The sequence below is a fragment of the Megascapheus bottae genome, chromosome 21, assembly GCF_031878675.1.
Source record: "Megascapheus bottae isolate mThoBot1 chromosome 21, mThoBot2.hap1, whole genome shotgun sequence".
NCBI lineage: Eukaryota > Metazoa > Chordata > Mammalia > Rodentia > Geomyidae > Megascapheus > Megascapheus bottae.
Genome location: NC_143529.1, coordinates 19,786,905 through 19,802,984, shown reverse-complemented (window position 1 = coordinate 19,802,984; position 16,080 = coordinate 19,786,905). Strand labels below are relative to the sequence as shown.

At 36.3% G+C, this 16,080-nt stretch overlaps 1 pseudogene; it reads left to right on the top strand.

Annotated features, from left to right (window-relative positions):
- Positions 1-16,080, top strand: part of LOC150048723 (nucleophosmin pseudogene) — a 102,353-nt pseudogene that overhangs the window by 85,241 nt on the left and 1,032 nt on the right.

Below are 16,080 nucleotides of genomic sequence, written 5' to 3'. Positions count from 1 at the left end.
GAGCAATTTTCTAATATAAGGGTTTTTCTTGTGGGGCAAAGCAGAATTAATCTGAATATACTCTAAAAATTTAAATAACATTGGCAGAGTAATTATTCCTAGTGCATATTCCTGCATGATAATTAGCTCCTTAGTCATAGCTATCTCTGATGAAGTAAATACCTTGTGCTGTGGTTTACATAATATTGATGTCTTGCATAGGCTCAGGTATTAGAGGCATGGTCCCCAGTGGGTCAATATTAAGAGATGCTGAGACTTTGAGAGTGTAGCTTAGTGGAGTCAGTTATGTTACTGATGTCATCATCCTTACAAGGATGCTGTCATCTAAAATAAGTGAGTCTCTAGATATGGTAGTCTCTCAATAAATTAATTTGTAGCCTTTCTTGCTTCCGGGGGGTACCATGTAGTCACTTCCTGTTACATGAGCTTTCATCATGATGCCACCGTGACACAGGAAAAGGATTTCCCACTGAATAGATGGAGTCACCCAAGGGCAAACTTCTAGTTTGGAAAACTGTGAGTTAAAAAAAAAATCTATTCTTTATAAAGTACTCAGTGTTGGAGATTGACTAAAATGTCATTTGTCACTTTTCATCATAACTTGTTGCAATATCCGGTACTATATATGGTGTACATAGCAATGTTCCTTGAACTATTCTAGGTAAAGATTGGTCTTTTCCTCACCATGTGTGGCCAAGAACCTTACATATAGTCAATGAAAGTAAAGCATCCACTATGTTGAGCCTGGAAAGGTTTGGATAAAGAGAGATCAGTTATTCTTTCATTGTTAAAATAAGAGTATCATTGAAGTTGGATATCACTTACTCTGTGGCAAGACCATAAGGACAGCAGAAACTGCAAACATCACAAATCTGACTCGACATCAACTCATTTCAAAGACTGATCCAGCTATGCATGGTGGAAATTTGAGCTTTGCAACCTCTATGTCTTTATTCTCCAATTTGTAAAACTAGGCTTCTATGAGAATGTTAGTGAGGGTTGAGTCAGTAAGTTGGAAGTACTTATAACAGTGCCTGACACACTTAAGCAAACCAGGGACAGGCTCTAGTAAACCAGTACAGTCTCTAGCCTGTGCTGATTACCCTAGGTGTTCTAGGAACCATTGCTTCCAATTTTGTCCGCATCCAATGACCTTGTATAAAAGATATAGTATGACTTCACTGGGTTTCCAGTCAGCAATTGAGGCCTAAAGGAAGTCAAGCTGTTTATTCAAAGCTTGCAACCATCATTTTAAATTAAATTATTTTTGAAATTGAAGAATGGCACACAGAGTAAAATATACAAATCTTACATGCATATCTTAAAGGTCACACACACACACACACACACACACACACACACAAACTACCAAGCAGATCAAGATCTGGACCTTCTCTCTCTTCAGAAGAGCCCCTCAGAAAGTACCTGGGTAACGTTCTCCTGACAATGTCTGCATTAGGCTTTTAGCACTTGACATTTTCTAGTTTAATACTTCATACAAATAAATCCAACTATAGGAAGTCTTTGGTATGTGGCTTCTTTGATATGTCCTCTTATCTATGAGACTTTTTGCATACTGTTGAAGCTATCAACAGTCCATTCCTCTGTGGTTCTGCTTTCTTCCCTAGGGTGATGTTACTCCTTGTGATGTTGAAGGATGTTTAAGGACGCTAAATGAAAGGATCTCTAGGATATAGAAACATAAGCCATATAATGAATGATTGTTGTTCTTAAGGTACCATGTTATCTCTCATCTCTTTTGCTGTCCCTCGGTTATCTCATATTGTTACAGTATCTCACTTTGTTACCTGATATATCAGATATATTTGTATTTGGTTATTTGAAATTGGAAAGGGAAGGGAGGAAAACAAGATGAGGGGTGGGGGTGGGGGGAGGGAAATGGGGACCAAGACATGTGAAAGGGTATCAATGTATGGGAATTAATGCACCATCTATCTGGCAAATATCATGTAACCCTTCTATTAATTACAATAAAAAATATATGAAAAAAAGCAAAAAAAAAAGAAGAGTTTCACAGACATTTCTGCCCAGGCTAGCTTCAAATCATGATCCTTAGATCTTCACCTCCTTAGTAGCTAGGGTTACAGGTGTGAGTCACCAGAATGTGGGTCGATATGGTCGTTTATAGGCAAATATTCTTCTTGATTCAAGGAAGTGAGGTATGCTTCCACAAATCTTCCAGGCAGGTTGAACAAAGTGAAGAAGATAGCTTTCATCTTCATCTTCTTATTTTAACAATTTATTTGCCATCACTGAAATTGTGTACTTCTATGAGAACTTGAACATTTGGGATCCTCAATCCCACATACAGAGACAGGCACTCAACATCTTTTCTTGATATATCCTCCCCCATCGCTTCTGTCCACCCCAAGTCCAGGCATCATTGGTCTTTATCCAACTCCCCTCCCACTCTCTCCTTTGGTCCCCTGAAAATGATCCTGGTGATAGTATGCAGTCCCTGTTTTGTGTGTTAAAACTTGTATCTGGTCATTGGCTAAGGTAGGAGACAGCAACCGGTTATAATCAAGGAGAACACACACTTCATTAGAGACAGAGTCTCCATAAGAGAGTCTCTACAGAGACTAGATTTAAAGCGGACTCTCCACAAATACAATTTACATACCCATACCAATAACTACTGCTTGTTTGTGGCTCACTTTGTGCCTGACTTTACTCTAAGTGGTCATGCAGATTAACTTTTCACTTTCAAAGCAGTCCTGCAAGTGATGTGCTATTACTCAGGAGACAAAGACACAGAGTTATAAATTATTATCCAAGTCACATATTGCAAGGCATAATGGGAACTTGGAATTAAGACATTTGAATTCAGAGTTCAGATGCTTAATTTCTTCCCCACAGTGAACGGATATGACTATTTCAGAAGTAAAACCTAGAGGAAAAACAAATAGCCTGGACTTCTTTCAGTTTTACTTTAGCCATGCATGGATATAGGGAAAACACTGAAATCGTTCTTGTGTTATAGATCTGGACTTTCAATCCAGTCCTCTCATGCTGCAAGGTTGTACACAGCTTTCTTTCTTTTTTTTTTAAGTCTCAATTTCTTGATTGTATAAAAGGACCTTAAAATCTTCATTCCACAAGGCTGTTTGGATGATACAGGTAAAATAACTGTAGCATACTTTAGCACACTAACCTAAGTACTTGACACAGGGTGAAGGTAATAAGTAATAGCTGCCATTTAATAAATGGGTACCAGATCATACCAGAGCTCATAGATTGTCTCAAGCAGTTATACAGATGTATGCTTACTGAAAAATATTAAGTAAATAAAGGTCTACATCCTTAAAACAGGACTTAAGGTTTTGGGGGCCTGGAGTTTGGCCTAGTGGTAGAGTGCTTGCCTAGCACGCACCAAGACCCATCCGTGTGGTAGAGCTCTAGCCTTGAGAAAGTTCATGGACAATGCTCAGGGCTGAGCTCAAGCCTAGCACTGGCAAAAAACATAAAGCAAAAAGCAGGACTTAAGGGTTTTTTTCCTAGTTGCTTTGTGATTGTTTCATTGTCATTGTTGTTGATATTGTTGACAAAGGCCTATGGCAGGGATGCTGAGTAATCCAAAGGTATTTAACTTAGCATTCTCCTTAAGAGAATGATTCCAATATTGTGAACCCTCCAGGAAGTTTTGTTGGGTAATTTCATTTAAATTTACAAGTCCATTTTTTCTTATTTCTCAATTTCAGAAGTGTTTTATGGTATAAGAATGGACATAAAACAAGATTTAGGTTTGCTTTTTGAGTGTTTCCAATTTGTTCTAAGATGAACATTGAATAAAAATAGATTCACTGAATTTTATATATAATTTATGTTCTACTACTAGGATACAAATTAATGTGATAAAGAATAATATATATATATGTGTGTGTGTGTGTGTGTGTGTGTGTGTGTGTGTGTGTGTCAGGAGGCTTGAACTCTCAACCTGAGCACTGTCCCTGAGCTCTTCAGCTCAAGACTACCGCCCTACCCCTTGAGCTACAGTATCCCTCCCGGTTTTCTAATGGTTAATTGAAGACAGCAGTCTCATGGTCTTTAGTGCCCGTGCTGTCTTTAAACCACAATCCTTAGATCTCAGCCTCCTGAATAGCTAGATTACAGGCATGAGTCACAGTGCCCAGCTTAATATATTATTTTAAGTTTTACTTAAATGGAAGTAGTCAAACCTTATTCTTCCTAGAATGAAAGAATTCTTATTGACTGCAGTGAAAATGGAGTTACCTTAGTATTATTACTAGGTCATCAATGCTAGAATTCAAAATTTACCTGCCTTTTTAATAGCTGTGAAGAACATAGGTACATATTTATTACATACATTTGTAGGATATGTATATTTAAACTCGGAGGTAATTCCCATTTCCCTAAAAGTTTACTGGTGGCATTCAGTCATGTGGTTTTGCATCCCATTGATCTGGATGGAGTGAGTAATATTGAATATTGACCTAAAAGTCTATGGCTTTAATGGGTTTTACAATTAAGTGATCTAATTTAGAATATGTACATGTTTCTGTATATACATAGTTTAATTGGGGAATTTGTTACGTAGTTTAGTATCTAAAGAAAGTTTATAACAAGCCGGGCATGGTGGCTCACGCCTGTAATCCTAGCTACTCTGAGAATCAATGTTCAAAGCCAGCCAGAGCACTATAGGACTTGAGACTGTTATCACCAATTAACCTCTAGAAAACAGGAAGTAGGGCTTGGCTCTAGGGTAGGGTGGTAGCCTTGAGAGGAAGAGCTCAGAGACAGTGCCCAGGCCAAGTTCAAGCTCCATGACCCCCCTCCTACACATACACACACACACACACACCAAAAACCAAAAAAACAAAGAAAAAAATATATAACAGCAGTGCAAGTTTGCACTGTGAGCTTGCTAAGAATTTTGTTTCCATATGACAGAAACCCATAAAAAATATATTTGACACAGAACAAAATTCAGTCAAGAAAAAAATTGAATTAAATTAAGCAACAGAGATAGCACATTGAATTACATTAGGATTGACAAGAGGGTTTGGCTCTGGTGTAATAAAGTACTTCCCCATGTCCTCTGACCTCCTAGATGGACTTGTACCAAGACTTCAGGGCCGGCAGGATGTGCCTGTTCTTCCATCCTGCGTGTTTGCATGAATGCTAAAGACCATCAAGGGAGTTAATGAGAAGGAAATGTTAGAAAAGCTTTTGAAGGTTATTCCCACATATTTCTGAGAATATCCTGTTCACAAGGCAAGCTATTAAGCATGGGACTCTATCTTACGAATTACAAAAGAGTATATACGATCCCAATTAATTTTCCCCCTTTCCAGGCTTCTATTTGTCTTTCTTTACATTTGTACCACTCCAGAGTCTTCATGAATGCATTTTCTTCCTCTATAGTTCTATTTGCTTTTGTTTTCTGGTAGTGCCGGAACTTTGGCTAAAGTGGATAAAAAGGAACACATGCTACCCATTTCCCTGGAGAAAATTCCTAGCACAAGAATGTGTTCACTACCTCTCAGGTGTTGACAGTGTCATCTTCTATTTCACTTCAATTCAGTAGCTTTCTCAGTCGTGTCAAATTTCCACACTTGGTGATATATTCATTTGTTTTCTTTTCCATTTGATGATGAACAAAAAGCCCTGCTGAGTCACAGCACTTGAATATATTAATATGTCACTGGATTCAATCCACTGATGAGTAGCTATTCAGATTTCTTCATTAGTAGTAAGAAATTACCTCTGTCATATTTTAAATTTATAATTTGGCTCTAAGTTTTGTAAACTTAAGTCTGTAGATGCTTCCCTTTTTGTGCTACAGAATGCAATAATACTCATCTGTCCTTGAAACACAGGCAGAACTATGAATCAACTTTATAAATCCTAAATGAAAAGCCTTTTATGTTTTTATAACTGTTGTATTCTAGTCTCTACTTAGCATAATTGTAATATAATATCATTTTCTAAATGAATTTTCATTTTTCAAGGCACCAACATTACTCCTATGGAGATGCAAATTATGTACCTTAATCTGTTCTTCATATAAGCTGTTATGCTTTTAAACATTTTAAATGTTAACTATTTCTTTCTTATTGTGAGTTCCTGTGTTTACCAGTCTTTCAAACACCTAGCTTATTGACTTTTAATTGTTCATGTAGTAAATACTTTATCTGTTTAGGATGTATGTATATATATATATATATCTATACATTCATTCTTCTTGATTACTTCTATCTTTAAATTTATTTTGCTCTTTTGTTGTTGTTTCTAAGATTGAATAACTGGTTTACTTCTAAATTTTCTAATGATGGTTCCTATTTTTTTCCTCTGAACTTAGCCTTCATGTATCATGATGATCTCTCATTTATGCCAATTTCTAGACAGGCTGCTGCTTTGACTTCTTTTAGGTTTCAAGGTCATTTGAAACAGTATTTTATTAATTTGCCAAGTATTAGTTGTGTTGCTTTGAAATTTTTAGTAGATTTTTAAAAATATTTAGACACATAGATCTCAGAACTATAATTTATTTATGTTCAACAATGACAGATAGTTTACCAGTTTTACAAATTAAAATGAATATCCTATCTACAAATCAAAATTTCAGGTATCTATTGAGATGATTATGCAAATAATTTAAACATGTTTGTTTCCTGTTCTTTTTGTGTTTAGTGGTTATCTCCTTTCACATATATTAAAATACTTTCTTCTTAAGTTTCATGAAGTTTGAATAAGTAGAATTTGTCCTTATCTGGTCTTCTAGATTCCATTATTACTATATTTTATTATTACTAATTTCCAAAGGCAAACATTACTTTGGACTCTTTCTTTAGCCCTAGTAGACTGAGGTATTATATAGTTGTTTTACTACTTTTTGTATGTGTATGCAGGGCCTGGGTGCTGTCTCTGTACTCTTTTGCTCAAGGCTGGTATTTTACTACATAGGTCACAGCTCCATATCTCCCTTCCTTCCTTCCTTCCTTCCTTCCTTCCTTCCTTCCTTCCTTCCTTCTTTCCTTCCTTCCTTCCATTCTTCTTTCTCTTTTTTCTTTCTTTCCTCTCTCTCTCTCTTCTTAAGGTAGGTGTTATTTTTTGTTGTTGTTCGGTGCTGCAAGTCTCAGATGTCGGGCCTTCTCACTAAATAGGATTTACACACATGATCCACCATCACTTGGCTGTTTATTTCTTTCTATTTAATGATTTTACTTTTGATATGATTTTCCTTCATATTTCTTACACATCTTTCCACCCACAGTATGTTTGGTTGTTTTTAACCTTATTAATAAGATCATTTTATCTACCGATATTCTAGTACTAAAGGAACAAAAAAACACATGGTATCCTTAATATGTGGCTATTAGATCCAAACAGTACAAGAGTTATGACTCAATATTTGCATACCCAATATATGGACATAGTATTGGAAATATAAACATAACAACATAAACATAAAATGACTCTATAGATATAATGTTTTATTAGATAGATTAATATGTATTTATGACATACAAATCCTCAGCTTAATTATAATCTAAGTGACAGTGATTGTATAGAGCAATTTCCTTTTTGAATACTTGTTTGTTAATAAAACAAAAAATATTTTACAACTGGCACAAGACTTTTATAAAAATTAGAAATTGCCTTGTTTCATTACGCCACAAGTCTAACTCCTAGTAATTTCTACCCAAAAGAATGTCAGGATTTTGAATACACAGTTTCACACTGATTTATCTCATCTGATTATCTTAGCAAGGAAAACTACCATTTAGGCCAGTTAGAGAATTTGAGGTATGCATAGCCATATTCACTTGAGGCTTTCTGTCTTCTTTTATTATCTTCCCTCTCTCTTTATCTCAGGGCCCCAATCTTTCTTCAAGTTCAGTGGCTGTGATCGAATGCACAATGCAACACTTTTTTTTCTTCTTTACTGCTACAATCTCCTGGAAGTTCTGTTTGTGGATAAATTTAGCACCTTGTAATTTACTTCACTGTATTAACTATAGCTATGGATCTCTTTGCACATCAGGTAACATACATATGTACATATGTACATAGTACAAGGCTTACAGTGTTTCTCATAATCTCATATATAAACCTGTAGGCCAGATACTCTTCTCTCCACCAGTAGAGAAAAGCGTCAGACGATTATGCAACTTGATCAAAATCAAAGAGTTGTTAGGGAGTATTATACCTGCGATGCAGAATCAAGTTATCTTAGCTCAGGCCCTCTGTCCTGAAATGCTTCCCATTACCCCATAGACTCCATCCATACACAGTGGTAGCATCTTCAGATTAGAAGGGACTATAGAGACTTCCCTAAACAGATGTGTGTCTGCTCTATGTCATAGCTTTCCTTCTTTGTGACCCTTCTTAGTGATGAAGAGTCTCTCTTCATCCAGAGGCAGCTTTCTCTCACCTTCAGAACGATCTACGTATAATTACATGTATTCAAAACTTGACTTGCTCGGGGCCTCTGTGGATAGGACCTGGTTCTTCCCACATAATAATTCAATCACTTGTAGCATGCAACTGTAACCTCATCTAGAAAGTGGACGGTGAGCCCAGCAACATATGCGATGTTGAGATGATGGAAAAGGTTATATGAGGTAACACACGAAAAATACCTTGTTCTTAGTAATGATTTGAAAAAAGTTAGAATTCTCTGTCAAAGCTCAAGCATTCTTTTTAAGGCCCTGGGGACTCCTTTCCCCTCCTCTCTAAGAAGCTTAAAAGTGAAATTTCAGTAACATGATAATTGGCTCTTAGTGATGAGCCTATTTTTAAGCCAAGATTCCATTACCATTTTACTTTAATCTCTGACTTCGTTTAATCTGTGACATTCATGTCCAATTCATTCTCATTTATGGCCTATGTTTTGTCCTAGTCCTTTCAGATTATGAACTTACTTAGATGACATGCCAGAATTAAATCAAACTTTGGTAAGTTTTTATTTGTCCTTATGAAATCTAGATGCTGCCCTCTGAATCTGAGGGTTATAAGGGCCCGAGGGTCCTGATTATAAACTTTCATCTCCCTACCCTGGACATCTGGTGTTGGGGGGCAAGACAATGTACACCGTCTTATAGGTTGAACTCTCACTATTTTAGGAATTGAAATATGCCCTTTTTAGGTCATATGACAACAATTCATTGGTTCGTATATGACACAGGCCTTCTTCCTTCACATGTATTTGATCAGCCAACGGCCAAAATATTATTGTCTTGAATTGGGCCACGTAATAATGTCAATCTGATCTTGGCAGAGTTGTTTTCATGCACTATTATTTTTAATGTTAATCTTCTGAATTAAAGTAGTGGGAAGAGAAAGTGTTTACTGCCTTTATTTTGTGTAGCTTTCAAGCAGTACAGACCTGAATGTATATGCATGTGCGTGTGAGTGTGAACGCGCACACATACACTCACTTGTGTGCATTTATTTTCATCCAGGCCTAATACAGAATGATTAATTCTTTCAGATAATTTAGTAACTTTACCTTAGAAGTATAGAAACAATATTTTTGATTCAGTTATCTTTAATTTTGCTAATTTTGACTGAACTATTATAGAAATAATGAAAACAAAACTGCTATTCTTTTCTGTGCATTTTTTTTGTAACGTCTGACACTGAATCTTGAACTCAGTGCCTGATGCTCACTGGCTAGCACTCTACTACTGAAGGTCCCTCCAAGAATGTATACATTCTTACTGGTAGAGTTGCTTTTAGTTGGAACAAAATGCTAAAAAGAAAAGACTAACAGGAGAAAATGACAGAGATTTAACTTTGTATTTTTCATTTAATCATGCATTTTAATCTTTGTGTTTAAACAAGACAGAGTGTAGATTAAGGCTTTTTTTTGTTGTTGGTCATGGGACTTGAACTCTGGGCCTGGGCACTGTCTGTAAGCACTTTAGCTCAAGGCTACTACCCTACCCTTTGAGTTCCAGCACCACTTCCAGTTTTCTAGGTGTTAGTTGGAGATAAGATTTTCATGGTCTTTAGTGCCCGGCTGGCTTTGAACCACCATCCTCAGATCTCAGCCTCCTGAGTAGCTAGGCTTGCAGGTGTGAGCCATGGCACCCAGCTGATTAAGACCTTTTTTATTCAAGTTAATGAAATTAAAGGAAGTTGGGATGCAAATTTATTGTGTACAAGGTTAATTGAATTTCGTTCTCAGGTGTCACACAGATTTTAGTCAACAACTTATATTTTTGTATATTTCTTTGTGTGGATTTTAGAAAATAGGTATCATTATATCATGTCTTAAGAGTTTCTATTTTATTTTATCTTATTTATTTTTATTGTAAAGGTGATGTACAGAGAATTTACAGTTATGTAAGTCAGTTAATGAGTACATTTCTGTTTGAAAAGTGTCACTACTTCATCATCTTCTCAAAATTTTTCTCTCTTGTCCCTATACACCTTGTTGTATAGTTCATTTCAACTTGGTGTCTAGTAAGCATCACTACTGCATTTGTTATCCCTGGAAATTTGTATTTCAAGAGTGCAGGCTATCCATTTTTGTCTTCTTTTGGCTATCCATGCTAATTAAATACTTCGGTTAATTTCTGGGGGAGGGGAGATTTATTGCAACTAAAGTTATAAAGGATAACATAATTGGGAAAGATTGAAAGATTCCTCAGTGAAGAAAACTGTAGCATGTCCTCTCCTTAGGTTTTTCCATTCTGTATTGACTTGTCTGGATTGAGGATGTAGTCAGGACAGGGAGTTGAGGAACTGAGAATTGACATACATAAACCATCCCCTAGCTGAAAAGTGGTAGAACTGGCCTGATTACTGGGCTCCTGGGACAAAGTAGTCATGTCAAGGAGGAAAGGATCGAGAATAGTTAATTCATTGAAGGAAGTAGGCTTTGTACCTAGCCATTCCCACAAGAGAACACTCATGGGCAATACATGCTCAAGTACTCACCTGACAATTTATCATATGATAAACACATGATTTTAAGTAAGATATATAATATTACTTTTAGTTTGGTATCATTTCTGTAATGGTCTAGTCTACTGTCACAACAATAGAAATTTAATCATTGTATTTCTCTCCAGTATGATGGCCTGCGGCAAGCCTTCCCAGGTCCAGGCAGCTATGCTCTCCACAGGTCATTCAAGTTTTGCTAGGCTCTAAGACTTTATTCTTTTCTATGTTACAGCCTCAAAATTAGACAAAAAAATCATATGTACAGTTTGTTGTTTTGAAAACTTTAGTTTTCTGCCTTAGAACTAAAGCTTCTCTTTGAATAGTTTCTGAGTTTTGTTCTTCAATAATAAATTGACATTGGGTTTTAGTGTTCATAACCTGCCTTTCTCCAATAAATGAAAACCCACATACAATAACGTTATAATGTCTATTAGTAACATTTGTTCGTAGAAGTTTGAAGACATATATGTGTGTATATATGTATATGTATATATCAAATATAACTTATGACCAGGTAAATTCAACCTGTAATTAGCTTGTGCATACTGGAAGCTTCCACTTCATCTCCCTCCTACTGGAACCCCCTTTTCTATGCCCCCATTATCTTATAAACCCTATTCTAACAGAGATCAACAGTGGTCTCAAGAGTTGCAAAATCCAATGCAAATTACAATTTTTATAGCACTAGGTCTTATTTAGCACATGTGACTATCCTGTCCTTGTGAAGGTACTCTCTCCCCCAAAATTAGTCATGGTGAACACTATCGAGTATTATCTCCTCCTTGGATGCTTCCTGTAAGTTGGCTTTATTGACTCTTCCTTATATTCTAAATATTGAACATTTCATGCCTCAGTCTTTATTGCTTTTTTTGCTTCGTGTTTTATAGGCTCTTGAGTTTTAAATAGCCATTTCAGTACTTGTAGCATGCAAATTGATTTTAGATTCTGACAAATGTTCTGAGTTCCAATTATGTCTCTAATGGCCCATTACATTCTAATAAATATATCAAACACAATGTCTCTGAAAGTCTAATTTCTTTAGTTTTCCTCACCCCAGAAAATGCATTATTAATTTAATAAATCAGAGTGAGGATGTTATTCATTTGTCTCTGTTTTCTTAACTTTTTATTGACATGAGTCAAATTGTGCAAAGAGTTTTACATAACATTCTCCTAAGTACATATACATGCATAAATAATATGTATACATACACATATATATGTACATATATCCTCTGTTCCTTATTCTTATCCTTTTCCCCTATCCGGTCTGACACTTCGTAGTAGCCCACATTTAGCATTTTAATGTTGGAATTTTGTTTTACTCAGCTTTGTTTCCCTTAATTTTTACAAATTGGAGAGAACATGTTATATTTTTGAGGGGAGATTAGATTATTTCAATTCATAAATTACCACAAGTCCCATTAGTTTTCCAGAAAACAATAGAGTTCCATTCATTCTTTCTCTTCTTTTCTTCATTTTTTTTTTTTGCCAGTTCTGAAGCTTGAACTCAGGCCCTGGGCACTGTTCCTGGTCTTTCTCAAGGCTAGTACTCTACCACTTGAGCCATAACACTACCTCTGCCTTTTTCTGTGTATGTGGTACTGAGGAATCAAACCCAGGTCTTTTGTGTATTCTAGGCAAGCACTCTACCACTAGGCCACTCTCTCAGCCCAAGTTTCATTCTTTCTAATGGCAGAGTAACACTCTATTCCATAGTGTGGCTGTCGTGAATAGCACCTCAATGAAATATCAGTATTCAGGTATTGATAAAATACTTTCTGAAATATATTTTCTTCTTTCTTATTTTCATAATCCTCCATTACCGTACCTGTCATTTCTGATTCATTAGAGTGTACTGACTTTCCTGAACAGCCAAACTCAATATTTTCAAAGATTAAATGATAAATAAAACCTATTCCTTTAGGGAATACTTCAGAATCAGTGATTTGTAATTAAAAAGAAATTCATGGAGTTGGGAGTTTGGCCCAGTGGTAGAGTGCTTGCCTAGCATGCACGAAGACTCGGGTTCAATTTCTTGGCACCACATACATAGAAAAAGCTGGAAGTGGTGCTGTGGCTCAAGTGGTAGAGCTCTTTCTTTGAGAAAGCCCAAGGGCAGTGCTTAGGCCATGAGTTCAAGGCCCAGGACTGGCAAAGAAAAAAGAAATTCAGGTTTACCAAGATTTCACTTTTTAGTAGGTATTGATGTGCAGTCTAAACAGGAAAGTGGCATTTTATCTAAAACTTGTAATTTATTTACACCATAAATTTAATGCTTTTCCAAATAGTCTGTTTGTGATTGATTGGCTTTTTGTTTTTGATACTTTGAAATTTGATAGGGAAGGGGGGAAAAACCAAGACGGGGGGGTGTGTGGGGGAGGGTGATGGGTACCAAGACATGTGAAAGGGTATCAATGTATGTGAATTAATGCACCTTCTATCTGGCAAATATCATGTAACCAGTTTATTAATTACAATAAAAATTATAAAAAAAGAACACTGAGAGAATCCTGTCAGAAGAGAAAAATAGCAGAAGACTATGTAAAGTTTTTAAAGTGAATTTTCACACTAGAGAGGAAAAAAAATAAATGCAATGGGAGAAAGCATAGAATTAATGACATCTATGTGCTTGATTTTCAGGCTTAAAAACATTTCATATGATAAGAATAAGAATGGGAAGGCACTAAAAGAAGTATACACACACACGCACACACACACACCCCACATACTTCATGCTCAGCTGTCATGTTTTCTTTGTGCAGATATAGTTGAAGTGATAATGTCAACAACACTGCTTCTAAATTTCTTAACCAAGTGGGTGATCTTTGCAAATCTCCATCCATTATTGGCCAGATTATTCTTTTTTTTCCAGTAATATTTGTTGTGGCTGCTCCTATGTGGAACTGTTCTTTGCTAGTGGAATCACAGCATAGTTCTGAAGGTTTGCGATGCAGTCAGTTTAAATCCTGGCCTCACAGTTATTTCTTCACCTGTCACTAACCCTTCAAAACTACGAGCCTAGAATTAATATTTATCTTTTATTAGGCTATAAAATATTTAAGGGCAGTTACCATACTTTCATCCTTGCCTCCTCTCCCAGGCTTAGCATTATATCTTATATGTGGCAAACACACATGTTTCCATTTGTATTTTTACGTAGATCTCCTGTCTCTGAAACTAGCTTCACTGTGACAAGTTCAGAAAGTTGTTACCGGTCACTATTCATCACGTCTTAAACATTTTTTGAATATTTTAATTATCTTTCAGTAGTGTACAAAGGAGTTGCCGATCACCAAAGCAGTTTATGAATACAGCGAATCTTGGTCAATGTCACCACTTTCAACGTTCTTACCCACCCCGCCCTACCCACCTCTTCCTTCACTTACCTCAGTTTTAGGTTATGCATTGAATTGTTTTTTGCCACTCCACAAAACATTTCATGTGGCCCATGCATCTTGAGCTGTGTCATCACTTCAATGTCTTCACCTCGCTTCCTTACATTTCTCCTCCCCTTACATTTCTCAGTTCTGTAGTATATACCATGAATTCCTGCCTGCATTCTTCTCTTCTTTCTCTCATCATTTTTCAACCGGTCTCTCTTTGGCCCCACACTCACTGCTTGCAATACCTCTTTCTTAGTACTGATTTTGTTGGTCTTTTATGTAGTCTTGTTAAATAATTATACTATTTGTGTTCTCCATAAAGTCCATTACCTCTCTAAATTCATTTCTGATCCCTTGTTCAACATCCAGCTTTTCAAACTGGCTCCTTTAAGACAAAGTGGAGGGGATGGTACTCCTTTTGAGTCTAGTCTTTCTCCTTCAGAAACAGGGTAACAATTGTTAAGTCAATCTCAGGACTTAGAAATTGATCCCCTTTGTTGACTCTTGCTCTTACTTCCTGTCCCACTGTTTCCTGCACTAACTCCTTGGCTTTCTTCTGCTCTTCTTTTCTTACTTTCCAAAAAAGAGACCATTTGACCAAGTGTTTATGTTTCTCAGCCCAGGCTCACTTGAATTGTCATGCCTGATCTGGAACACTCTGGCACCATTACTGTGTTTATTCCTCTTGAGAGCTTTCCACAATGTGAACTAATGTCGTCTGACTCAGTCCCTGAGTCAACCATCCAAACTGTGCTGGTTGCTAGGGTCAGTCCCTGCCTCACCCTCTGTAGTATGTGGTGTTCTCCTTGATCCCAACTCTGGCTCACTCATTCTGGCGTTTGGGATGCCCAGCAACTGTTTGCATTGCCCACAGCTAACACAATGCTACACACACCTTGTCCGCTTTACAATAAAAGAGTAAATACAGTAATGATATCAAGATGTTTAGGAAGGCCCCTGCAATTTCCACCTCTAACTTGGAAATAATTTAAATCAATCATCTATGTTAGGTCAGGGTTTGTGAGACACTGAACTCAAATATAAATGAGTAGAGATAAAGATAGTCTCCTTTTAGACTATTTGGGGGCAATTCTAACTTTCACTCTATGTAAACATTGGCTTAATCTTCTAGTAACTAGAATTTCAGAGTAGTAGTGTATATTGATGGTATTTATTTTGCTAGATTTTTCTCTTTGACTTACATTTTTTCTTGGATATAATTTTTTTCTTTTTTCACATCTATGGCTTCTTCCCTCTTTGAGTTATCAGGGAAATCATTACTGAGTTTACAGGATGTTATTTCCTTTCTCTTGGTGCTTCTTTATTAGACAATTACAGATTTGTGTGCAAAAGCTCCATTTTCTATTTTTGCCTAAAGGGAAATTGTTTTTTTCATTTGTGGAAGAGAATTTCTTCATATGTAGGGAACCAGGAAAGTACCCAGCTTTATTTTGACAGTACCTTAGGATACATATCTATTAAATCCAGTCAATAGTAATCGGGCACTAGGGTTAGCAAGACTGATATCAAGTTTTAAATGTCAAGTCAATGAATTACCAAATAACTCTGATACATAAGATGTCAAAGGCATCGGTATTTTTCTAGGACTTGTTAATTCTTTCCTAGTCCCCATTTTTTAAAGACAATACTGTGCTTCAAAGAAGAAAACCTCCCTGCTAATTTTTATAGAAATATTATATGGGAAATTAATGTATGTCAATGACAGTTTTCAAATGAAATCAGTGTCAATGATTTTT